We start from the raw sequence: 26623 nt of genomic DNA, 5'->3' as shown, positions 1-26623 counted from the left end.
CATATAATAAAATAAGATGTTTGTGGTGTGTGTGTGTGGCTCGCATCCCGGGAAAACGGTAAGGCCTAGAAAGATGAAATTTGGTATACAAGTGCAGTTTTTGCTGAAAATGTGAACCTCGGGCTTCGATTTTTGATATTTTATTTAGAAAAAAGTTATTTAATGTTTTATGTGATTTTTAGCCTTTTTTAGCACTTTTAACCTCACAGACCCCGAACCTACCACGCCAGACGAATATTTTTTTGTACTACAGTGTAGGAAATTTAATTTTAAATATGATAAATGAAAAAATTTTGAAGATAGAGCAATTTTTGTATTTTTTATAGATTTTAAAAACACCCAATAGTTTTTTTTTTTTTTTTTTTTTTACGATTTTTTTAATGCAAAACGCAACGCGAGCAGTCGCTTGCCGGCTGGAGTTCCAAATCCAACTGAAATCGTTTGCCTTCTCTTCACCTTTTTTTATTTATTTGCAAGCGTTACTTTTTGCTACACTACGGGAAACATAGAGCCTTTTTTTTTTTTTTTTTTTTGCCAGCTATTTTGATTAAATAAATAAGGCCCGCGATTTTTTGCATGATCTGTGTTTCTGTTACGAATTGGCGGTTATGTTAGGTAGATATAGAGGTAGAGTGGACAAAAAATGTTTTTTTTTTCGAAATAATACTTATATAAATAAATAAAGAGTGTTACTTACTGCCAGAGGTAGATATACATAGATCGTATAGATAGATAGATAGACAAATATAGAGGTCGATATAGTAGATGGAACAGCAAGAAAGAGACATGCCCGTCATTTAAAAAACTTCAACGGGGTGTCAATGCCCCCCATTCACACACACACACCATGACTTTGAAAAAACAATGCTTTCACATAAAAGTAGGAGTGCTTTTTGTTATTTTTCGACAAAATTTGCATGAAGAGTAGCGCCGTTTGTGTCTCCCCTCCCCTCCTTTAAAAGTATTCCAAACGACGGAACTGAAGATAGGTCTAGAAAATATTTTATTCAAACTACTACTGATATAGAGAGATATAGATTGATTGATAGCGCTACGAAATTTATTTAAGCAGTCCGCCGAAGGCGGCAACATTGGCGTAAAAAGGCGAAGACAATATTAATACATAAAGAAAAACATTAATACCGTCGCTAAATTGTTCTAAGCAGCCGCCGAAGGCGGCAACCCTGGCGCAAAAAGGCGAATGGCGTAAAAAGGCGGACCAGCTGGTCGCCGAAGGCGGCTAGTAACATATAAATGAGTGCCACTGCACCTATTCTTCTCTTACTTTAGATTATACATATACGTAAGCAATGTTCAGTGTTGAATGCATTTACAGTAGTAAATTTGAAACTTTTGACTCTTCCCTCTCTATTTCCCTGAGTTTATTATTCCTTCCAGGGAAAATACTGTTAAAGTTGCAAAAAAACAATTATCTTTTAGGAATTGTACCATATTTTGCGAAATACTGAGTATTTGGCCGGGAAATACAATCGTATACGGTTGAAAATTTGGTTAGTTTATCTGCAATTCTGCACAAATTTAAATTCCTTTATTTATTTGAAAATCTACTGCTTCAGATGTATGATTTTACAGCGTACAATCATGGTAATGTTATGTAAATAAATCTTGCAGGAAACCAAATGTTTCTGCACCATGACTATTTTTAAACTTTGATCACTGTGATTAATTAAATTAGATTGCTTTTTAGCAGTATTTATTATATTGTAAATCAACTTTTAGATATTTGAAGTATGAAAAATCAGTAATAAGCTGACTTTTCATATTTATGACCACTTAATATCATGATGTCTTTTTTTTTTCCTTTTTTTGTTTTATGTTTTAAATGAGTAAGTAAGAGTAACGTTAATGTTATGTGTCGTAAAATTTAAGAAATAATTTATTAGGTAAAGGATAAACTGAAAACCCCACTTATACGAATTTAAAAAATCCTCCCGGAACCAAATACTTCCACTTAGACGCAAGTGTTCAAGTTCCCAGCTTAATCGAATAATATTGTTTAGCTTTCCCAAATATTTTTGCAGAGAAAATTTTCGAATAAATTAAGTAAGAACTAGGGTTTAAGCCGAGTTCAAAACTTTTTTAGCAAAAAGCTAAAATGTGAAAAAAAGCTTTAGCGAAATGCTAAAACGTCCAAAGTTAATGAATATCTTACCATAAGGCCAATTATGGGGAAGGTACTTCTTTTTAAATGCCTCAATGCGTTTCACTTGCAATTGCAATTAAAATTCCAAATTAAATTTGAAATGAAAAGAATTTGGAAGTAATGCGACTGCAAGCAGAAACACTGATAAGTACAATTATTGACGTAAAGTATAAATTCATATTTTTTTGGCCAACAATGAGGGGGGGGGGGGGCATTTATATTTTGTCAAAACATTTCCACTAACTCTAATTTCTTCTGTCGTTTCCATTGCAAAAACCAACGCATTTATAAGTTAACTAGGATACCCCGCACGGCTTCGCCCGTAATAGAAAAATTAAAGGTCTTTTGGTTCGCTTGTATATTTACAAATAATGTATGGTGAATTTTCTCGCCAATTGGCTTGTACCGACGTTACAGTTCCACGTAATGATAATTTCGTATCTCGCCAATTGGCTTGTGCCCATGTTACGATTCAACGTTATGATAATTTCCCTAATTAATGATAGTTTTTTTTTCTTAAAATTTGAATAAAAAAAAGAACCACATCGAATTTTCGAAAAATCGCTTCGAGGTGCACACCCCCATGCTACATACTAACTTTGTGCCAAATTTCATGAAAATCGGCAGAACGGTTTAGGCGCTATGCGCGTCACAGACATCCTACAGACATCCAGACATCCTCCGGACAGAGAGACTTTCTGCTTTATTATTAGTAAAGATAACGCTGAAAAATATTTACCCATTTAAGATGAGTATAAATTGATAAATACATCCTAACCTCCTTTTGTGGTTGATAGGGACCACATTAAAAAACTCGCATAAAAAAGTTCGTTCGTTTTATAAATAACTTCGTCCTTTTTATAAATACTTCCCTATGTCAAGCTTCAAAAATTTTCATATTATGACATATTATTTATGTAATCGCTTACTCATTTTGTGTGTAATGGATTACTGGGAGTTATACCCTCAAAAAAATTGGTAGGAACATCACTGATCCAAATAACAATCAACAGCAAACAGAAGAGCAATTACGTCAAATGTATTTCATTTTAGCAGTAATTGCTTTTAAGCATGTTCAAATTACGAGGCCCTGTTGTTTTTAAGTAATCGGCCGAACAGAATATTCGGCTTGTCTGCAGGCAGGGCTGCCAAGAATTAAAAGGGGGCCCTTGTCAGTTTGGTTGATGGGCCCCCATTCCCCTGTAATTTATGAGAAAGTAAGTAAAAAATCAAATACTTATAATTTATGTCTTATAATTTTCAAAATCTTATTCTGATTCCGAGCAATGCCATGAGAGCTGTGTATGAACCAGCTAAAAAGGTAATTAAAAAAAAGGAATTATTAAAAATCGGTTTTGCTATCTAATTTTTCTTATGTCTTTGTATAACAAACAGATGAAGCATTTTAAAATTATGAAAAATATGCTTATGATATAAATAATTAAAATATATTTTTAATCATTATGTGACTTATGTACTAGTGTTTTTCTTTTCACCTAATAGACATCCGTTGTAAGATCCTAAGAATTTTGTGGACAGTTGATGGCATTGCGAAAAACTCATCAATGATGCATTTGCAAACTTTAAGAGGTACTAAGTATTTTCATTTTTGATTTATTTTTTGTTTCCAATTAGTATCTTTCTGGATATCTGTTTGACATTCTTGTAGAATGCCTAAAAATTTACTATTATTAATCTTTGAATTAAAATATTGAAAAGTTAATATCCAAGTGTTTTGTTGTAATATATTACTAATAACCTATTTGATTAAATTTTGAAATTATATATTTTTAAACGCTTAATATTATGAAGCTTTTTTTTTCTGGTTACTGGTTCATATATAAATGAGTTTGATAGTAAGGTTGATGTAATGTGCCGTAAAATATAAGCAAAATTAAAAAGCAGCAAGATTTTAATTTAACATCTGAGGCTTTTCGATTACAGAAAAATTACTTTGAATTTGATAATAGTAGTTAGGCTATGGTTTTCAACTGCTGTAACTTTCCTTCATTCCATAGAGAAAGATGTGTTTGTTTACCAATTGTCCGATATTTACATTTGTTTGCTATTTGATGGTAGAATACTGAAATTATTAGCCAAATCAAATATCTGGTTTATCTGCCGAATAGGCAGTGTACTGAGTATCAACTGAATATAGCAAAATGTTATTTTAACATTTTTATGAACACTTAATATTGTGAGTTATTTTTCTGGTTATTGTTTTGTTTTTAAATTATTCAGTAATTTTCAGTAAATTACTGCCCTAGAGCCAGAACTAAGGCAGAAATACGTAAAATACACCACCAGCTCAGTCATTCCATTCGAGGGCTGTAGTTTCGTGCTTATTAGCACTCATGAGCTCAGATTAAGAAGTGACTGCGCTGGAGGTGGTAAACAACTAAAGGGAGTCAAGAGTGCTAAACAAACTGGTAGCTCATACAAAAGAAGTGTTTGGCACTCTCGGCTTCCTTATGAGGTTTTCCATCTCCAGCTCAGTCCCCTCCTATTCCGTGCTGACGAGTGCTAATCAGCACGAAACTGCAGTCCGCAAATGGAATGACTGAGCTGGCGGTGTATTTTATGGATTTAGTAATAGAGTAAGGTTCAGGGGCATACACAGCGGGAGGGGAGAGAGAAACACCTGTTATACTGAGCATGAAGGGTGCCCGAGATTTTTAAAATGAGGGGGTTGAAAAATATGTAGGGACATAGGGCCCCAAAATTTCTGGGCACGTATTTGTAAGGTTAATGTGGTATGTAATAAGATTTAAGAAAAATTGAAAAAGCAACACAACTTCATCTAAGTATTTTTTCTTGCATTAAAATTACTTTCAATGTGATAATACTACTATTAATAAGCATTTGCATACTCTAGTTTTTATTCGTTGTTTTTAAAAAAATATATATATTTGATTTCATGTCAAATATTAAATTTTTTCAATATTCCGTTGCTGAATATTAAAGTATTCGACCAAACTGAATATTAGGTGCATCCGTAATTTGAATTATGTCTGTGACAAAGCAAACTTAACTCTAATCAGGAGTTACAGCAATATATTTTTTTTTCTCATTAAAAAGTTAAACAGTTACTTTTTACTTTAAAAAAAAAATTCAAGGTAAAACTAAAAAATAACTTTTAAATTGAATAGACTAACTCTTTAGGATATTATATAAATCTAATAACATCCTATCCAAAGAAAACAATTTTTTTTCTACAGTGGTTAATTTTACTTTTTTATATTGTTGCGAATAATGCCAAAAGTTTGAATGTGTAAAATCAGTTTTAAAAATTCATGATCCAAGTTTTAAAACTATTGGGAAAAAGTTGGAACATTGTTCAAAAGTTGTTTTGGGAATGAGAGAGAGCTTTTTTCAATGGCTTTAAAAGTTTTGGTAACAAAGTTGTGGTTCTAAAATGAAATTAGTTTATAAATTATCCGAGATTTTTCTTGCTTTGTCATTTGAAGTTATTGGGCATTTTATAAAATATCCTTGTGGACTTGATAAAGGAATTAATGGTGTCAGTTACAGTTGTATACTCTTCAAACAAACGACAAAAAAGGTTGGGGGAAGGTTAGTATTTAAGTTTTAATAAGTGGGAACTTTATTTTTTAACAGAATAAAAGATCTGTGTATAGGATTTTTTTTTTTTTTTTTTTGATGAATAGTATTTTTTAAGAGGACATTTTATTAATTTTTATTTATTCTCTTTACTATATTTTCCAATTTTTAAAATTATTCTTTGCAAGCAGGGTGAAAAATAAAGTCTGAGGCTTAATTATTTTTCTCAGAAAAGAAGTGCATAACAAGCTTTTTTTTTGTATATACTAGAGACGTGCCGAGTAGCACTTTGGCCGAGTACCGAGTTCTCGGCCTTTCACTACTTGGCCGAGTTCCCAAGTACCTATGTTTTAAGAAGAACCACCGACACACATGTGATGAATTTTGAACTTATTGGAATAATAGTATAGACCTCCTTGTCCATATAATAGTTTTTAAAACTAAATTCCTGCTGAAATTTAATTGCACATTATTTAAAAAATTTTATATATATATATATATATATATATATATATATATATATATATATATATATATATATATATATATATATATATATATATATATATATATATATATATATATATATATATATATATATATATATATATATATATATATATATATATATATATATATATATGTATATATATATACATATATATATATATATATATATATATATATATATATATATATATATATATATATATATATATATATATATATATATATATATATATATATATATATATATATATATATATATATATATATATATGTCAAAATTTTTCCAAAAAAATTTTTAAATTAAAAATAAATAAAAGGTATGATTAATCAAGTTGAAATTAAAACAAATTATACCATTCTACTATAGTTCTTGTCTGCCAAACATGAATATTTAAAAGTAAATAAGTAAATAAAATAAATGTGCAGGCACACTACAGACACGTGTTTCTGCATTACAAGGAACGTGTTTTTCATAAAATGTGTGCGTGCTCATAAAATGTGAGCTAAAGAATGTAAAGACATTCGACAAAAAAATCCTACTTTTGTCGGATGCCTTTAAATCCACGAGTTCACGTTTTGTGCATTGAAAAAGGAATTTCTTGTAGTGCTAAAACACGCGTCTGCACTGCTTTTAAAGCTGTTTTATTTCCGTTTATTTTTTAAGAAAAGGTATGTTTATATTTCTTATAACTAATTTTTGTTTGTAGCAAAAATCCCTTTTTAATATAGAATTCCATATTTTCTATATTTACCTTTTTTGCACAAATTTTTAAGAAGTAAGTTTTATGAACTTCGGGGATATTAAAAGAAAGATTTATTCCATTGAAGCATTATAAACTTCATTATTCTCAAAATTTAAATCAGCCTTGTAAATTTGAATTGTAAATGATTGCAGAATATTATATATGCTTGTGCTTTTTTTTATAAATTTTAATACCTGTCTTGGACAATATTCAGTTTTTTGCAACTACTCGGCATTGGTCGAGTAACTGATGAAAATTTGGCTGAGTATCGAGTACTCTGCAAATAGGCCGAGTACTCGGTATTACGTCTCTAGTATATACAGTTGAACTCTGTTAATATGAAGTATCCAAAAACTACGAATTTGTTTGTATTAGCAGTTATTCGTAACTCCCGTAAATGAGCGATTCTGTGAAGAAAAAAAAACACGAAGAAATTAAAAAAAATATCACTGCACGAATTGTACATTTAGCACAAATTTATTTATAAGAAATGAGACATTTATTCTTTATCTCTGATTGTATTTTGAAAATATTGAAAAAGGAAGATGATATCGAAAATCACGGAATAAGCTGTAATCCGCAATGGAAGGCGAAAAATTTTATCTCCGAATAAATTAGAATATCCGCAGGTCGACAAATGTACCGACTGTATTTCTTATGCAAAATATTCTATATTTTCTTCTCGATACACGATGGGACTTCTACTACCAACCGAAGTGACGAATAATTTCTAAAAAAGGATACTACAGTATTCAACCACAAGCATTTTTACTAAGAGGTCAGGAATTTTTGTTCGTCTTAGCCGAGAGTTGCAATTCAATGTACGCATTATGCGGCTTGAAATTTTCAGTGTAATTAGATAGCGAAGCAAACGTAACGAACAAAACGTTCGTTTTAGCTTGGATTTCATATTAAGAGTTCAACTGTACATATAATGAATTTACTTTATTTAATGAGCTTTAATGTGCTACTACCAGGGTTCACCGATATATATCATGATATCCGATATTTGTTTTGAAAATATGATATTTTCGATATTTATTTTCAATACAAAAATTATATTATTTAAATAGTAATCTTTTATTAAAAATAACCAAAAAGTTATGTACTATATTTTTATTATGTATTAATACATCATTAATATAACAAAGTAATATAATATTCTTTTTTTTACTGTTTTTTTATATTCATAAAATTAGTAGTGATGCTCCAATTTTAATTCATATTAAAAGTGCCTATAATTAAATATTAATTATTGCTCAGAAAAAAAGAAAATGTCTTACGATTGTGCACTGCTTAATGCATATTATTACTAATTCATACAACTGTAAAAGTAGCTGACAGAAGAAAAATGAGTAAAACATAGCTAATGTTTAATTAACTCCATTAAAATTGATAGAAATGTGAAATGAAATGTTAGAAATAAATAATGAATATAAACTTTATTTTAAGTCTACATATTGCAATTATAATGTAGGAAAATAAAGTGATTTGAGGATGCATTTTACTATTTTGAATACATTAGTTTGTGCTGACTGAAAATATCGGATATGTTCAATATTTTTGAACCCTGACTACTACTTTAGTTCGTCGTTTTCTGACCAATTGGTGTAAGCAATCCAAGTGGTAGGTATTTAGTAAAATTGGCATTTTAAAAATAATGCAACTGAATTTTTTAATAGTGCCTCAGAAGAAAAGAATTAGTTCAAAGATATATTACAAAGTAATCTACAATAACTTGAAGCTGTTGTAGTTTTAATATATATTTATTGTTAAAAGCAAAACTTTTTGCCTTTGAGAATTTGTTTTCATTTTAATTTATTGTTTTATTTGACTTAAAATACATCTGCAGTATTTTAACTTGTAAGTTATGTCTTAAGAAAGCATATTTAATTTGCTACGTTCTTCCTAACAAACCAGTATGTTCTATTGTGTAATGAGGTAAGTATTAGAAAAGATGAAAAGTGATTTTGCTGTTGCATTTAATTGAATGTTAACAAAATCTGATTTTGCAGTTTCAAAATAACGTAATATTACGCTTGTGTTTTACATGGCTAATTTTAATCTATGTGTCAGGTGCTTTGTGGAAATAAATCCAATGCCTGGATCCAAGACATAAAAGATGACTGTTATATTATTTGCATGTTGCGATATGTAATACATTTGTTATGTCGTATCTATGTATTTGTAAATTATTTTGTATTGCTCAAATTCTAAAATAAACAAGATCTCCACGTAAGGTTTCTTATTTTTTCTGTGTTTAAAATATTTTCACTAATAGAGATTTTTGATTAAATTGTCATTTGGAAATAAAGTGCAGTACCAACAAATTCTGCATTTTTTCATCTATTGTACTTAAGTTTTGTTGTACAAGCTTGCTTATTTGGTTGGAGCTCAAAAACTAAAGCTCGAGTAAAATTTAAAATCTCAGCATTTCTCTAATGCTGGTATGGAATCCAAAACTTATTTCTTCATATAGCTCAAAAAAGCATTTATGCTGGCAAATTCTTGCTTCTTTTTTTTTTCATGTTAGTGCACTTGAATGCATAAAGGTTTATTACTACGTGTTTTACTTGATTTTAGATCCTTTTTTATCTTTGAAAAAAAATTTTAAAAAGTAATTTTTGTTTTGTTTTGGTTTAGAAGTGACTAGTTTTCTGTGCATTTTTTAAAAATAGTCCATGTTTTCTTATTTTTGCTGCATATTTTGGAATTTTGAGTGCATATTTCAATCACTTTTTAATGAATATAATCACAGCTCTAATTATACATTAAAAAATAATAATAAATCTTGTACATTGTGTAACAACATGTAAGTACTGTGTAGTGTATCTATTGGGTTTTTACTTATTGATTTAAAAAAAAATGAAGTCAATTAAAATATTCTCTTAATTAATGCCTTTATTTTTAATATTCCATAACTGTTACAGTTGAAATGAAAAGCCCCAAATCTAAAAGGAAACTCTCTCTCTTGAATTAATTTCTTACCTGTATTTATAATTTATAGACTAGAGAGATCCATTCATTTAATTAACATACTATAAAACCTGACCAAACTGCTTAAATTACTGTGAATACTAGTAATTAGGTGCCTATGCACGTTTTTAATGGTTACAAAACCGTAAAATGTTACACGTTGTGGTATCTTTACGGTATTTTTGACGTACTAGTGGAATATGGTTACAAAACCGTAAAATGTTGTATTTACGGTTTTTCGTCGTAATAGTGGAATATGGTTAGAAACCGTAAAATTACATGTTTACGGTTTTTTAACCATTTTAGTTGAAAACGGTTTTGAACCCGTAAATCTGAAAAATCAACCCTAACCGTGAACTTTACGGTTAATCAGACGGCCGGAGTGCTGCCGGATATTTCACCGTAATTTTACGATGAAATTTCTAACGGTGTACCTAATTCTGAATTTTGAATAACTGTAGTAGTTTGACCCCCCCCCCCTTTTTTTTGACTATCTGACTTTTGCCTGAATGCAGACTATATTTGTTTTGTTATAGACACTCATAACGATTGAATAGGTTAGAAGTCGGAAAAATTCAGGTGCAAAAGCTGAATTTATGTAAATATTTTGCAATATTTTAAAAGAAAAAATCAAAGTATGCTGTGGCTGAATTAATTTTTAGAAAGTGCACAAAAATTAAAATATAAAAAGAAAAATAGAATTAAGTGCCTTGAAACCAAACATTCAACATGAAGAGTAAAGAAAATAGACAAAGTTTTTTTCTGAACGTTTATTTCAACAAATGTGGAACACAAACATCAAACAATTTAACATAGGTTTGATACAAAGAAGTTTAATTTGTATTAATAACAATGCTGCCTATAAATAGGCTTACCATTTTTCTTTTTTCTTTTTTCTTTTTTGTGCTTTTCTTTTTCTCACAAGCACTCATTATTACAAAATGTCCGTTTAAGACTCATGCCAATAATCGTTATCAGATTGATTTGAAATTAAGCGAAAACCTGAAATGTGTGAATGAACCCTTTGAGTGGAAAACTTCTGACAGAAATATTCCACTCGTACAGTTATTCACCAGGAATTGCTTTTTAAAAAAGATTACTTTTAGCAAAAATTTCGTAAGCATTTATATTTCGAGTTAAACTAAAGAAGAAAGAAAAACAAATGCATGAAAGTCCCCCCCCCCAAAAAAAACGCACTGCAAACTCAATTGTTTCAGAAATATTGATATAAGCACCAGTTTTCTAGAACACCTTTAAACTAGGAGCACATCCGAAGTTACGCGTGTGACATTCACAAAGCTACGTTGCTCATATTTTGTTCAAAAAGGGGCCGTTTAAGTTTTGATGAAAGCAAGGAATAACAAAAACTACATCCAACATAATTGTTATCTAATATTAGTTAAGTTTATTAGTGAACGTTGTAGAAAAAATGTGTGGTTACGGAGTGACCAAAAAAAAAAAAAAAACACGTTTTTTTTTTTTTTTTTAATGTGAGCAATGCAACTAACTTTTCTGTGAATCTATTGTACTTATGATCTTCAGGATTTTTAGAACAATTTCTCAATCATTTAGATCTCATTTTCATTTAGTATAGCTGCATCGCTCGGTGTTGCACGGTCTCGAAATTAAAAGTTGTGTAAGTGACGCATGATCAACAATCAGGGTTGAAAAGAAAACCAAGTGAAAAATTTTACTCCAGCGTATAGAAAAGAGCAATTTTATTACTCAAAATTTTTGTTTAGACCTCTTTTGGATTTTTTAAAAAATTCCTTGCTATTCTTTGGCGAAAATATTCCGTTTCACGGCTTTTCTGGCTAAAACCCCATTCCTGAGCATGAAAGAACCTCTGTGCTACATTCTGCAACGATCCGACAAAACTGTTTATTTGTGTACTAAAAGTTTCCTATGAAGAGGGGGGGGGGACGTTACCCCACTATAGGGCAAAAACCCCCTTAGGAAATTTCTGGGTATCAAAGAACCTCTGTGCCAAATGTATCACAGTCCCGATGTAAACTGGATCTGAACCTGAAAAATGTCACACACGTAACAAACATAACTCAAAAACAAATTTTTTTCTTAATCGAATTAGCAGTGTGTATTGTTAGAATTTTTGAAAACATTGTGAAACCAAAATGTCAAACTTCTACTAAAATATATTTGAATTATGGCTACGTATGAATTTATGAATTGTTTTCTGTACCGACTTCAGGAACTAAGTTTAAAAGTATTATCGAAGGTGTTCAAAGAATAAAATAATTTGAGCAATTTCCAGGTGTAGGTTCTATTTTTTGAAAAAAAAATTATTTTCAGTGTAGATGTATTTCAGAAATATAAATATGTTACCATCACGAATCTTCACCTTATTTTCTTACGAAAGAAACAATAATTAAAAAGAAACTCTTAAAGCTTTAAAAAGTTAAGCTATTGGTATTAGGGGATTGCAACACCGGTATACCGAATACGGTATTTCGAGAAATTTTCCATTTTCTTAATACCGGTATCTGTTGAGGGAAATACAAGTATTTTCGGTATTAGCTAAAAATAATAAATAGTTTTAATTCAAGAATTTTCTCAATTTAACTTAATAAATATCTACTTATATTTTAAATGTACATTTATTTTCCCATAATACAGAACGGAAATCAATCTATTGATATAAAAATTTAGCATCAAAAGCATGAACCAATAGAATGTTATTAAACAAACGTGTTTTTTGTGCACCATATATTTATTTTTTCCATTTCCCTGATCGCTTATTTTCCTTTTTGGGAAAGTTAATTTAGAGTGAAATTTTGAATGCCCCTCTTCTCCCCAAATCCACGTCTCCCTTTTTCCAAATTCTTATCGTTGTACTGATTAAAAAAGGTGAAGAATCGCCAGTAAAAGTCATTAAAATAAATAACTATGTTTGTTAAACAAACACTGATCTTTTAAAAATACGTTGTGTCACATGACAATATACTCACAATTTGCAGTGCGATGAATTGTTTTGTTATACAATTCAAATTGATTGAGCAATTCAATTCGAATTGCTCAATTGATTTCGCTTGCATCTCATATTACGAGATAACTGTTAGTTATCTCTCAATACATACGTAATAAATAGATGAGGATGAATATGTTTTTTAAAAAACAAATTTATGTTAACTATATTTGTTAAACCAACACTGATCTTTTAAAAATACATTGTGTCACATGACAATATATAATTAAACATATAAAAATGTTGAAGGAACATTCATAAAAAGGTATATTATGATCAGATGAAATATAACACTGATCTTTTAAATATGTGCAGAATCACTGGTAAAAGCCATTAAATTAAATAACTATATTTGTTAAACAAACACTGATCTTTTAAAAATACATTGTGTCACATGACAATATATAATTAAATATATAAAAACGTTGGCGCACCAATGTACATTTAATATAGTGAAGGAACATCCATAAAAAGGTATATTATGATCAGATGAAATATAACGCTGATCTTTTAAATATACATTGCGTCACATGACAATATATAATTAAACATATAAAAATGTTTAAGCACCATTGTACATTTAATACAGTGAATCAACATTCATAAAAAGGTATATTATGATCAGATGAAATATAACACTGATCTTTTAAATATGTGAAGAATCACTGGTAAAAGCCATTAAAATAAATAACTATATTTGTTAAACAAACACTGATCTTTTAAAAATACGTTGTGTCACATGACAATATACTCACAATTTTCAGTGCGATGAATTGTTTTGTTATACAATTCAAATTGATTGAGCAATTCAATTCGAATTGCTCAATCGATTTCGCTTGCATCTCATATTACGAGATAAATGTTAGTTATCTCTCAATACATACGTAATAAATTGATGAAGATGAATATGTTTTTTAAAGAACAAATTTATGTTAACTATATTGTTAAACAAACTCAGAACTTTTAAATATACATTGTGTCACATGACAATATATAATTAAACATGTAAAAATGTTGAAGGAACATTCATAAAAAGGTATATTATGATCAGATGAAATATAACACTGATCGTTTAAATATGTGCAGAATCACTGGTAAAAGCCATTAAATTAAATAACTATATTTGTTAAACAAACACTGATCTTTTAAAAATACATTCTGTCACATGACAATATATAATTAAATATATAAAAACGTTGGCGCACCAATGTACATTTAATACAGTGAAGGAACATCCATAAAAAGGTATATTATGATCAGATGAAATATAACGCTGATCTTTTAAATATACATTGCGTCACATGACAATATATAATTAAACATATAAAAATGTTTAAGCACCATTGTACATTTAATACAGTGAAGGAACATTCATAAAAAGGTATATTATGATTAGATGAAATATAACACTGATCTTTTAAATATGTGAAGAATCGCTGGTAAAAACCATTAAATTAAATAACTATATTTGTTAAACAAGCACTGATCTTTTAAAAATACGTTGTGTCACATGACAATATACTCACAATTTTCAGTGCGATGAATTGTTTTGTTATACAATTCAAATTGATTGAGCAATTCAATTCGAATTGCTCAATCGATTTCGCTTTCATCTCATATTACGAGATAACTGTTAGTTATCTCTCAATAAATACGTAATAAATTGATGAAGATGAATATGTTTTTTAAAGAACAAATTTATGTTAACTATATTGTTAAACAAATTCAGAACTTTTAAATATACATTGTGTCACATGACAATATATAATTAAACATATAAAAATGTTGAAGGAACATTCATAAAAAGGTATATTATGATCAGATGAAATATAACACTGATCATTTAAAAATACATTGTGTCACATGACAATATATAATTAAATATATAAAAACGTTGGCGCACCAATGTACATTTAATACAGTGAAGGAACATCCATAAAAAGGTATATTATGATCAGATGAAATATAACGCTGATCTTTTAAATATACATTGCGTCACATGACAATATATAATTAAACATATAAAAATGTTTAAGCACCATTGTACATTTAATACAGTGAAGGAACATTCATAAAAAGGTATATTATGATCAGATGAAATATAACACTGATCTTTTAAATATGTGAAGAATCGCTGTAAAAGCCATTAAATTAAATAACTATATTTGTTAAACAAGCACTGATCATTTAAAAATACGTTGTGTCACATGACAATATACTCACAATTTTCAGTGCGATGAATTGTTTTGTTATACAAATCAAATTGATTGAGCAATTCAATTCGAATTGCTCAATCGATCTCGCTTTCATCTCATATTACGAGATAACTGTTAGTTATCTCTCAATAAATACGTAATAAATTGATGAAGATGAATATGTTTTTTAAAGAACAAATTTATGTTAACTATATTGTTAAACAAACTCAGAACTTTTAAATATACATTGTGTTACATGACAATATATAATTAAACATATAAAAATGTTGAAGGAACATTCATAAAAAGGTATATTATGATCAGATGAAATATAACACTGATCTTTTAAAAATGCATTGTGTCACATGACAATATATAATTAAATATATAAAAACGTTGGCGCACCAATGTACATTTAATACAGTGAAGGAACATCCATAAAAAGGTATATTATGATCAGATGAAATATAACGCTGATCTTTTAAATATACATTGCGTCACATGACAATATAGAATTAAACATATAAAAATGTTTAAGCACCATTGTACATTTAATACAGTGAAGGAACATTCATAAAAAGGTATATTATGATCAGATGAAATATAACACTGATCTTTTAAATATGTGAAGAATCGCTGGTAAAAGCCATTAAAATAAATAACTATATTTGTTAAACAAACACTGATCTTTTAAAAATACGTTGTGTCACATGACAATATACTCACAATTTTCAGTGCGATGAATTGTTTTGTTATACAATTCAAATTGATTGAGCAATTCAATTCGAATTGCTCAATCGATTTCGCTTGCATCTCATATTACGAGATAAATGTTAGTTATCTCTCAATACATACGTAATAAATTGATGAAGATGAATATGTTTTTTAAAGAACAAATTTATGTTAACTATATTGTTAAACAAACTCAGAACTTTTAAATATACATTGTGTCACATGACAATATATAATTAAACATATAAAAATGTTGAAGGAACATTCATAAAAAGGTATATTATGATCAGATGAAATATAACACTGATCGTTTAAATATGTGCAGAATCACTGGTAAAAGCCATTAAATTAAATAACTATATTTGTTAAACAAACACTGATCTTTTAGAAATACATTGTGTCACATGACAATATATAATTAAATATATAAAAACGTTGGCGCACCAATGTACATTTAATACAGTGAAGGAACATCCATAAAAAGGTATATTATGATCAGATGAAATATAACGCTGATCTTTTAAATATACATTGCGTCACATGACAATATATAATTAAACATATAAAAATGTTTAAGCACCATTGTACATTTAATACAGTGAAGGAACATTCATAAAAAGGTATATTATGATCAGATGAAATACAACACTGATCTTTTAAATATGTGAAGAATCGCTGGTAAAAGCCATTAAAATAAATAACTATATTTGTTAAACAAACACTGATCTTTTAAAAATACGTTGTGTCACATGACAATATACTCACAATTTTCAGTGCAATGAATTGTTTTGTTATACAATTCAAATTGATTGAGCAATTCAATTCGAATTGCTCAATCGATTTCGCTTGCATCTCATATAACGAGATAACTGTTAGTTATCTCTCAATACATACGTAATAAGTTGATGAAGATGAATATGTTTTTAAAAAAACAAATTTATGTTAATGCAATACTTTGGTTAAAAATTTTCCTACCTAAGTTCTTTTTCAGAATAAATCCCTGTATAAACAATATTTTTCTGTAAAAATATGGTATATATAAATGCATAAAATACTACTTGTACAGAGTATAAACATGTAACAACGCATGCATTACATATTTACTTTATAGTTTTTCCATTTACTTGCACTAGTTTAACTACAGCAACTAATGCACAAATATAGTTTTAACATGCATACATACAGACTCAGATTTGAATCAGTTTTCAAATCATACTGAGACGTTCAAGTTGGTTGCTCTCCTTGCTGGGAGGGTTACTCTGCACGACCAGGAATGTGCAGAGAGTGGGAAAGTGATCGTCTTTGGGGCCTCCGGTTCCTCTCGGTTCCTCCCTCCAGCAAGGAGTAGCGGCCGTCGTAGGTATTGGCGGAATCTGTAATTTAAAAAAAAGAGGTAAGAAAGACGAACATACACAAGGTGTTCCGTTTTAACCCGCAAGATCTCTATTACCGCAACCGTTTGTCCTAGGCACATACTTCCAGTTGCAAATAATGTTCAAAATCAGATGCAGAGTTGAGGTATTGAAAGTTTGAAGCGGAAATAAAAATGAGTAGAAATGCAAAATTTAACTTTTTATACGGGCCCTTGTTCCCCTAACTTACATTAAGGGAAATAATCTCCATTGAAATACATTACAAACAGAAAGAATTTTACATTTGTGCGACAAAATCTCAAGGCGATATTCGAGTTCAAAGTTTTAAGAGGCCATATAGTAGATGAGATCGGAAGTTATCGCCTTTTCAGAAGAATGACAGGTTGTCGAAGTAAAAAAACAAAGTACAGTAAACTCCCTCTAATACGGACACTAACGGGACAAATTTTTGTGTCCGCAATAGAGAGGTGTCCGCAGGACAGGGGTTTAATAATGTTATTTGCATTGGAACTGGGGAATTAAAAATTGTCCGCATAAGAGGGGTGTCTGCCTTTGAGGGGTGTCCGTTAGGAGGGGTTTTACTGTACTTATATTTTTCATTGCTATTTAAAAGTAAATGCAAATGTTATACCATGATACGCAAAAATACACTACCAAATCCCAATCCATTTGAAAAACACACTATATGCACACATATATTTTTAAACTCTTGTTAACTGCTATATTTTCCCCCAAAAGCTGATATTGACGGCGAGTGTAAGGTGGTGCAGTTCGCAAAACGCTGCGTTTCATGTCTCCTTAAAAATTGGTCTTACTAATATCAAACGTTTTGTGCTGGAATTATTTTTCAGTTGAGATTATTTCCGTAAATGTAAATTGGGGGACCAAGAGCCTGTATAAATAGTTAAATTTTGCATTTTTTGACTCATTGGTTTTTTTTTTTTTTTTTTTGCTTCAAGCTTTCAAAATCTTAACCTTGCATCTGATTTTGAACGTTTTTGCAATTGGAAGCATGCATCTAGGACTAATGGTTGTGAAAATACAGGTCTTGCAAGTGAAGACGGATACATATATCTGTTTACTTATTCACGTATGTACGTATTTAGGGTCAGTCTAAGCTCTTAACCAGGAAGGACGCGAAAGGGTCCTTTTTCGACCCCAAGCCTTCTGCAAATAGTGATTGCGAAAAAAATAGCCATCGTTTCATTCTTTTCTTATCAGTAGATGAGTTTGCTCCCCACATCTACCTTTTGGTAGCAATTTGAACGGATTTCGGGCATTTGGGGTCCGCTAAAACACGTTTAGTCAGTTACTGGGGGCATAAAATTACCTCGCGCGTCCTGCCGTTTGTTTTGCAGAACAACTCTTTTGAATGGCTAATTCTTGTTTTATTTATATCCCTTCAGTATTGAAGTCATTTGATGTAAATAGGAAGCCAATGGCATACTAGAAAGAAGTAGGTCGTTTTCGAAAATTTTTTGCTGAAATTGAATTAAATACTTTTTTCATCAATGAAGAGTATGGAGCTAAAGATTTTTTAGAATAGAAATTCTTAGATCATGAAAATTTCTGCGAATATGATACAGAATTGAAAAAAGAATGGAAATTATTTAAATTAAAAAGAATAATTTTGATTGTTGTTTACTGCAAAACATGATACGAAAGAGAGTGAAAGGAAATGAGCTTGACTTGAATGTAGCGAATTTTTTCTTTTTTTAGTTTCAATAAAAAGTTAAAAATATTTATAGCATTAATTCTACAATTTTCTGTTTCAAAAATGCCAGCAACTGTATCATAGATGGTATAAAGTTTTTTAAGCTTACATAAAGCATTATTATCCGCTGTGTGCCTAAACTTGATTTAAAGAACAAACGTAGAAATACTTTCATTATAATAAGTGCGATGTAAAACTCATTTTAAAATCGCACTTATGTCTAAAATTCAATTTTAATGCCGAAAATTATAAGACGTTATGGTGTTAATAGTAAACAAGTCGATAAATGATGTTTTTATTAGCGAATGACTGAGTTTTGATCTGGGGTAACTCAATGACCCCCGCGCGTTTTAACGTTCGCTCAGGGAACGCGAGTTTTCTCGGATTAAGTAAAATTTTAAGGGGTGTTGGAGGGGCGGATAAGAAGCAAAAATCATGCAGAAACTTGTTGTCGCAAAAGCAACAATGACGCGCTACATGCACCCAAAGAAAGACACCGATGAACAGGTCACGAATTTATTACGCAATGATTTTAAACAATGTTTTAGTTTTTAAGAAATGTTTAAGCCATTGTTAAAACTGAAGGCGTGTAGTTTATAGCATACATGAAGCACGGACTGCCGTAATAACGAGCCATTTTGAAAAACTTTCATCCATCACCGTGCTTTTGTTGCAAAGAGCGCACTAAAACTGCTATCAGCCGTAACTTTCAATAACTGCACTAAACCCTTCTTTTTTTTCTGCCGGATATTGTGTGATGTTAAGTCCTAATAACAAAATTTTAGGCGATTTTTAATTATATTGAAGGTAGAAGGGCACGGGGATGCACCTCCAAATTTTTTTTGGAAATTATTGCTCTAAAATTGGAAATTTAAACGAATTTTTGTGATAGTAGGGGGATTAAAGATTCTAGGGTTCTGTCCCCCTGGAATATTTTCGAGGTTAGAGTCTTAAACGATAATTTCTAGCCCTTTTTACAATTACTGGGTCGGAGATTTTCGAAATAAAAAATTTTAAAGCAATTTTTTCAGATCTTCGATGATTTATTCAGTAAGTTACCGCCCTATAATCAAGGCTAAGGCAGAAATACATGAAATACACCGCCAGCTCAGTCAATTTCAGAAGAGGACTGCAGTTTCGTGCTTATTAGCACTCATCAGCCCGGCATAGGAGTGACTGAGCTGGAGGTGGAAAACCTCTTAAGGAAGCCAAGAGTGCAAAATAAACAGGTAGCTAGTACAGAATTAGCACAGACCAAACGAGTGACCAAAGCAATAGTTCGGTTCAACACGAATATTGAAGGCAAGTCAAGTATGTTCAGTAAGTTACCGCCCTATAGCCGGAGCTAATACCTACCAGTTTGTTTTGCACCCTTGGCTTCCTTAAGAGGTTTTCCACCTCCAGCTCAGTCACTCCCATGGCGGGCTGATGAGTGCTAAAATGCACGAAACTGCAGTCCTCGGCTGGAATTGATTGAGCTGGTGTTGTATTTCATCTTTGATGATGTTTGCTGCGGTGTTTCTGGTTCTTAATGGAAAATTTTGAAAAATTTAAGGTTTAAAGAGGCAATTTTAGTGACTTTTTAAATAATGTTGGCGAAGAAGTGGGGGATGTGTTTAATGATACGACTTCGAAAATAATATAAATATGTATTTGCATATAATTTCTTTACTAACTAAAGAAGTAATATTTTAATTTATGCTACTTAAATTTATACGCATATTTTCATTTCACGCATATACTCATTCAACGTGATTTAAATCAGCTTTTGTCAAAAAAAAAAAGGGAACTAGAAAATATAGTTATATTCAGTAAGTTAAAAGTTTGTCAAAGTATGTCCGGGACGTAGGGAGACGTCGCCATCATGGATTCTAAGAAAAGCTTTTATTCAAAAAACTGTATTATGAGTAAACAAAATACACTAATCTTTTATCCATTAGTTGGACATTTTTTTAGGAAAAAGGTTGATTACTCCATACCAAATTACATCTATAAAAATGGAAAGGACATAGACATCAGTTACGGCTTATTTTCAATCGAAAAAAATTATAAATTAAAATTTCCGTTGATACAATTTAAAAACATATATTTCAGGCTTTCAAATGACATACAATACTTAGATTTTTGTTGATATTAAAATTTAGTTTGACGTTTTCGTGGATATATATATATATATATATGTATATATATATATATATATATATATATATATATATATATATATATATATATACCCAGTGGCAGAAACGCTGCGACACGGCGACGATGTCGCGGACAACGGAACCCTATCGCGGACAGTTCTGTCCGCGCTAAAAAAATAAAAATTGTCCGCAAAAAAAAAAAAAAACTGTCCGCAGTGAAGAAAAAAGAAAAAATAAAGCTGTCCGCAACTGTCGGACATAATGAACTGCTGACACAGGGAGAGAATGATCACACAACGTGATTATTCTTGTTCGCCTGCCTGCCGCACTTATAAACCAAAACAAAACGATCTTTTTCAAATTGTTTACTGAAAAAGCAAATCTGAAATCAAAATAACGCATATTTCTGTGAACAAAAAAAAAAAAAAAAAAAGTCGGCATATTTCTGTGATGCAAGCGATACATAACTAACATAGTGAATAATTTTGCTTGTTTGTTTTTATCATATCGTTAGCAGTGTTGTTATAAAGTTCTCTAAAAACGCAGTGTAAGAATTTTTTCTTCCCGCTAATGACTTTAAAAAAAAGAAAAAAATCATCGCATTGAAATGCGATCGCTTCAAATACGGTTACCAGCTTTAAAATTATCGCCATTTAGTGTCTGGTGTTAAACTTTTACGCATCCTTTTTTTTTTTTTTTTCCAAGACTCCGAATTTTCGGTGAATATGTCAGTGATATTAATAAATATCAATATGCACCCCTGTTAAATGGTAATTCTAAATTTTTTTTTATTTTAATAAACTTTTTTTATTTACCTTTTTTATACTTTTAGTGCTTCCATTTTGAAAAATGCAATCTGATTGCATCCGATACGAGAATCGAAATTTTACTTTTTTTTTCAACCTAACTTTGCTTCATATGGAGGCAAATAAATGAAAAGTCCATTAAAACCATCATTCTGTTTTTGTTTGAGTCAAAAACTTAAATGCTGAATAGATTGTTTAATTTTAGTTTTTCTGCAAATGTGTCTATAGATATTAATGAACTGTTTATCATAGGCTTGCAATTCTAAAACAATTTTTAAAAAAATAATTCTTTTATGAGCCATTTTTATACTTTCAAAAAAGGAATTGATTTTTCACAAATAAAATGGACCCTGTGAAAAATCTTGGACAAACCCCTGTTCAATAGCCAACGCATGTTTGCAAATGTCAGGTGCCCACCAAGGACAGATGAGTGAGGGGTCATCAGATTGCACCATTGAAACTTTTAGAAGGAGGTAATTTGAGAAAGATTTTGGTCTCAATTTTTTTTAGGGGGGAGGTCTCTTTCTTACGAGGGAAGTGATTCAAAGAATTTAAGGAATTGGAACATCGTCTTTGGGGGGGGGGGGGGTCCTACCTTATTTCAAAAATAATTATTTAAAAAGAGACTCGTTTATTTTTTTTTTAATTGAAAGCATGTCCAAAATGTTGCAGACAGATTATGAAGTTCTAAAAACATGTCGCAGACAGCTACAAAACTTTCTGCCACTGGGTATATATATATATATATATATATATATATATATATATATATATATATATATATATATATATATATATATATATATATATATATACAATAGTACCTCCTTTAAGAGACACCTTTATTTAAGGGACAGTCAAAGAGAAAAATTACAAAAAAAAAAAAAGAAAAAGGTATAAGTGCATTAGACATATCGAGTGTATTGGAATTCAAAGATCTCGTTTTGTTCAAAAATTAACTGGTAAAAGTTCGTCTTGACATTAACCTGAAAATAATCAAATAAGTATCCTAAAATCCTTTCCGAGACCTACATTCATGCTTTTTTCCTCTCACATTTCTTTTTTGAGAAATCACGATTGCTTATTGTTTTCACTTTACTGTTTTGATGCCCTATGATTTTATTTTCCCCCTCCTCCCTAGCAGCACCAGCGTCGACCGGCCTCACGATGCTGCTCCTCTAGGGAAAACCGTCTGCAGGTTGCGTCACTTAATTACCTACCTTTACACATACATCTACACACACACACACACACACACAAACATACACACACGCATACATACAGACACTTACACATACACAAACACTTACACACAACTACCCACACATGCACATAACCCTCAAACACTAACACACATACACACAACTACGCACACAAACACACATGCCAACATGCATACACATACCCCCACAAACGAACACACACTCCTACATACACAATCGTGATTGCGAAAATCATTATTTGAATTCAAAATGTCCAAGTTCGAATTAATATTTTTATTTTATTTATTTTTTTTTAGTGGGCTTACCCCTAAGATATTGTGCGCCTATGTCAAGCTTTGTATGGAAAAATGATCCCACTGTTTTTTGCATTGCAAGTAAAATGACATTCAACAAATACATGTAACTCATTAATTCAAAGTTGTATATAATGAAAATAAGTTACAAAACTTTTATATGCAAAATTTCATACAATTTTAATATAAAATTTGTTTTCTAGTTTAAATGGTTCTGAATTTTATTCAGTATATGTATATGAAACATTTTCAATAAATAATCTTAAACGTTATAATTTACGTTTATTATAAAATTAGAGAGTTCACACATCTTGCATGAATTTATTAACCTCCGAAAAAGGGACACCTCTGTTAAAGGGACAAGTTAGCCGGTCCCCTAGGTGTCCCTTATTTAGAGGTTCTACTGCATATATATATATATATATATATATATATATATATATATATATATATATATATATATATATATATATATATATATATATATATATTTATTTATTTATTTATTTATTTATTTATTTATAGTTTTTCCTTTCAAAGTCACAAGAAGATAATTTATCAATTAAAATGAAAAACATTCTTCACTGTGTTTTTCTTTCAAAATTTTCAACATATGCAACTCAATTTGTACTTCTGAATGCAACTCTACAGTTATCATTTTCCATTTAAATTGGTTAAATATGTCAAGAACGAAATGTTTCACTATTCATGAAAATTGTATGTTAGATATATAATGACCAGTAAATGCACATACCCAAATGAATAAACAGCTCGAGTTTTTTTTTTTTTTTTTTAAATCTCCTTGTGCGGAAAAAAATGTTTTCTTACTTTAATAAGCAGTAATTACTGCCTTCTATATATTTATAACAAGAGACCCCGTCAGAACTAAACGAGCCTACTTTCCCGTCGATCCGACGTCGATTCTAGCATCTAGTCCATATTCTTCTTAATAGTGTTACAAATTCTGTAAATAGTAATTATTGTAGGAACGTAACCTGTGAATAGTTTCCCGTAATGAATATACAACCCCTTTTTCATATGGCTAAAGTATACGACCCCTATTTCCTTTTTGTCCATTGATAAAATTTGATAACGGTCTACTACTTTACAGAAGCGTGTGGAATATTTGAGAAATTTCTTTTCGGTGTATTTAAGCCGTTAGCGATGGATAAACAGTTAGTTTCGATTGATATTTCGAACTGAGAAGATTTTTGCTCTGTTTATAGCGAGGCATTTCGCTGTGTTGTTTTCGTATTTGGAAGTAAATACGTGTGTAAACGTTGAGTTTACGGTGTTGTGTGATAATTGCTTAATTGCTGATGAATAATTTGGCAGTTGTTGAAGATCTTTCCTGTACATAGTGTAAATAAATTTCCTGTGTTTTTATCAAGAACTGTGTCTTCATTTCAAGAAAGTGGAAGTCGCACCGAATCCGTTACAATTTGGCGCCCAACGTGGGGCCTCTTCTGGACTTTCTTGGAGTAAGTGTGACTTTGGACATTTTTTTCATAAAGACTGTTTGAATTTATAGACTTTGTTTTTATGGTGATTACTCGCGCAATGGATGACCAATTAAAACAACTTCTGGAGGCAATTAATGCTGTGAAAAGTGACTTGACCGAAAGTTTGGCGGCTAATCAAGAACAATTAAAAAAATGTCCAAAGTCACACTTACTTCAAGAAAGTGGAAGTCGCACCGAATCCGTTACAATAGCTAAGACCGCAAGTTATGTTAGACATGCTTTTATGACATTTAAAATTCTATAAACAAAATAAGTCTATCTGGTACGACAAAATAGATTGGTTAATATTAAATAAACGAACAAATTAAGTAGTATCACATTTTAAATAATGCAGGTAATATTTTTCTTTTGCTATAAAAAAATCGTTAATCGGTTTCAAAAAACAAAAGTAAAAACAAAACGCATATCAAAATAAACACATTTTATCAGAAAAAAACGTTTCTTGTTACTTTTGAGTAAAAATAAAAGGCCTCTGGTTTTATTTCTCTCCTGTTGCCAAAAAATAAGAAACAAAAAATAAGAATAATTTTTAAAATAAAAAAATACATAATAAAACGCTCGCTTAAATTGGCAAAACAAAATCGTCTACCCAGCTCTTTCTGCTTAAAAAAAAATCAAAACTGTAGAAAAAAAAATAAATTATACCTGCAATTATAATTTCACAAGGACAACTAGAGTTGCTGACTCGAAGTTGAAGTCGTGGTGTCGTGGAATTGTAGCTGAACTGATTTGGGGGTAAACAAGTTGGAGTCGGAATTGAGAGTATAAAAGTTTAAAATTCCAAGACTTAACCAAGAGTCTATGTTTCTGGCAAGATTTGGAATCAAGAGTCGGACTGTTTTTAAGGTATGGAAGCAAGAGTCGGAGTGCGACTCCGCAGCCCTGCTAACAATGTTTTTTCTTTAAATTCATTTCATTTTGATGAAGTCATAGTTATCTCTGAAGCACCAATGTTACCAATGATTACGGGATATGGTATTTCGTATTTTAATAATAAAGATTTTTCTGTTTCTCAAAACCGAACATCAACGTATTCAGAATCTGCACACTTGTTTAAATTTTTTGGTGCAAAAAAAAAAAAAAAAAAAAAAGAATTATTTTTGTGTTTTCGTTATTATCAAAAAAAAAAAAATGTTAATTGTTTAAAAAAAAATACCCTGAAAATAGCCAAGAAAAAAAATTTGAAATTATTTTTTGGTGCAAAAATTTATTTATATATTTATTTATTTATTTACTTATTTATTTATTTTTTTGTCTTCGTTAATGTCAAAAAAAAAAAAAAAAATCAAAAAAATACCCTTAAAAGGAATAATTAAATTAAGAAAATAAATAAATAAAAAATACTTTGCATTTTATTCATCAAGAACTTTTCCCAACGAAGTTTGTTTAAAGCAAATCCGGATATGTTAGGATTAAACAATACTTTAGGCGATAATGTTAAAGTTTCTTTCTTTCTTTTTTTTTTGCTGTAAAACTGAACAAAATATTGTTCCAATTAAAAAACTGAAGTAAGGGAATAAGGCGCTTTCTCCAATATTTTTCGACCAAAAAAGAAAAAAAAGTTGGTTCTAATATGAGTGCTCATTCGAAAGTTATTAGCAAGAGGGAGAGAGATAGATAGACCAATAAGAAAGAACCAATAAGAAAGAAATATTACATTTATATTTAAAATACGTTTGGGGCACA

The 26623-nt window shown here is 30.2% G+C and overlaps 1 protein-coding gene across 1 annotated transcript in view; it reads right to left on the bottom strand.

Annotated features, from left to right (window-relative positions):
• The window catches only part of LOC129220669 (tachykinin-like peptides receptor 86C), a 117021-nt gene that overhangs the window by 44842 nt on the left and 45556 nt on the right, over positions 1-26623 (bottom strand). The window lies entirely within an intron of this gene.

Source organism: Uloborus diversus, chromosome 1 (assembly GCF_026930045.1).
Source record: "Uloborus diversus isolate 005 chromosome 1, Udiv.v.3.1, whole genome shotgun sequence".
Lineage (NCBI taxonomy): Eukaryota > Metazoa > Arthropoda > Arachnida > Araneae > Uloboridae > Uloborus > Uloborus diversus.
This window is presented reverse-complemented; position numbering and strand designations above follow the sequence as displayed.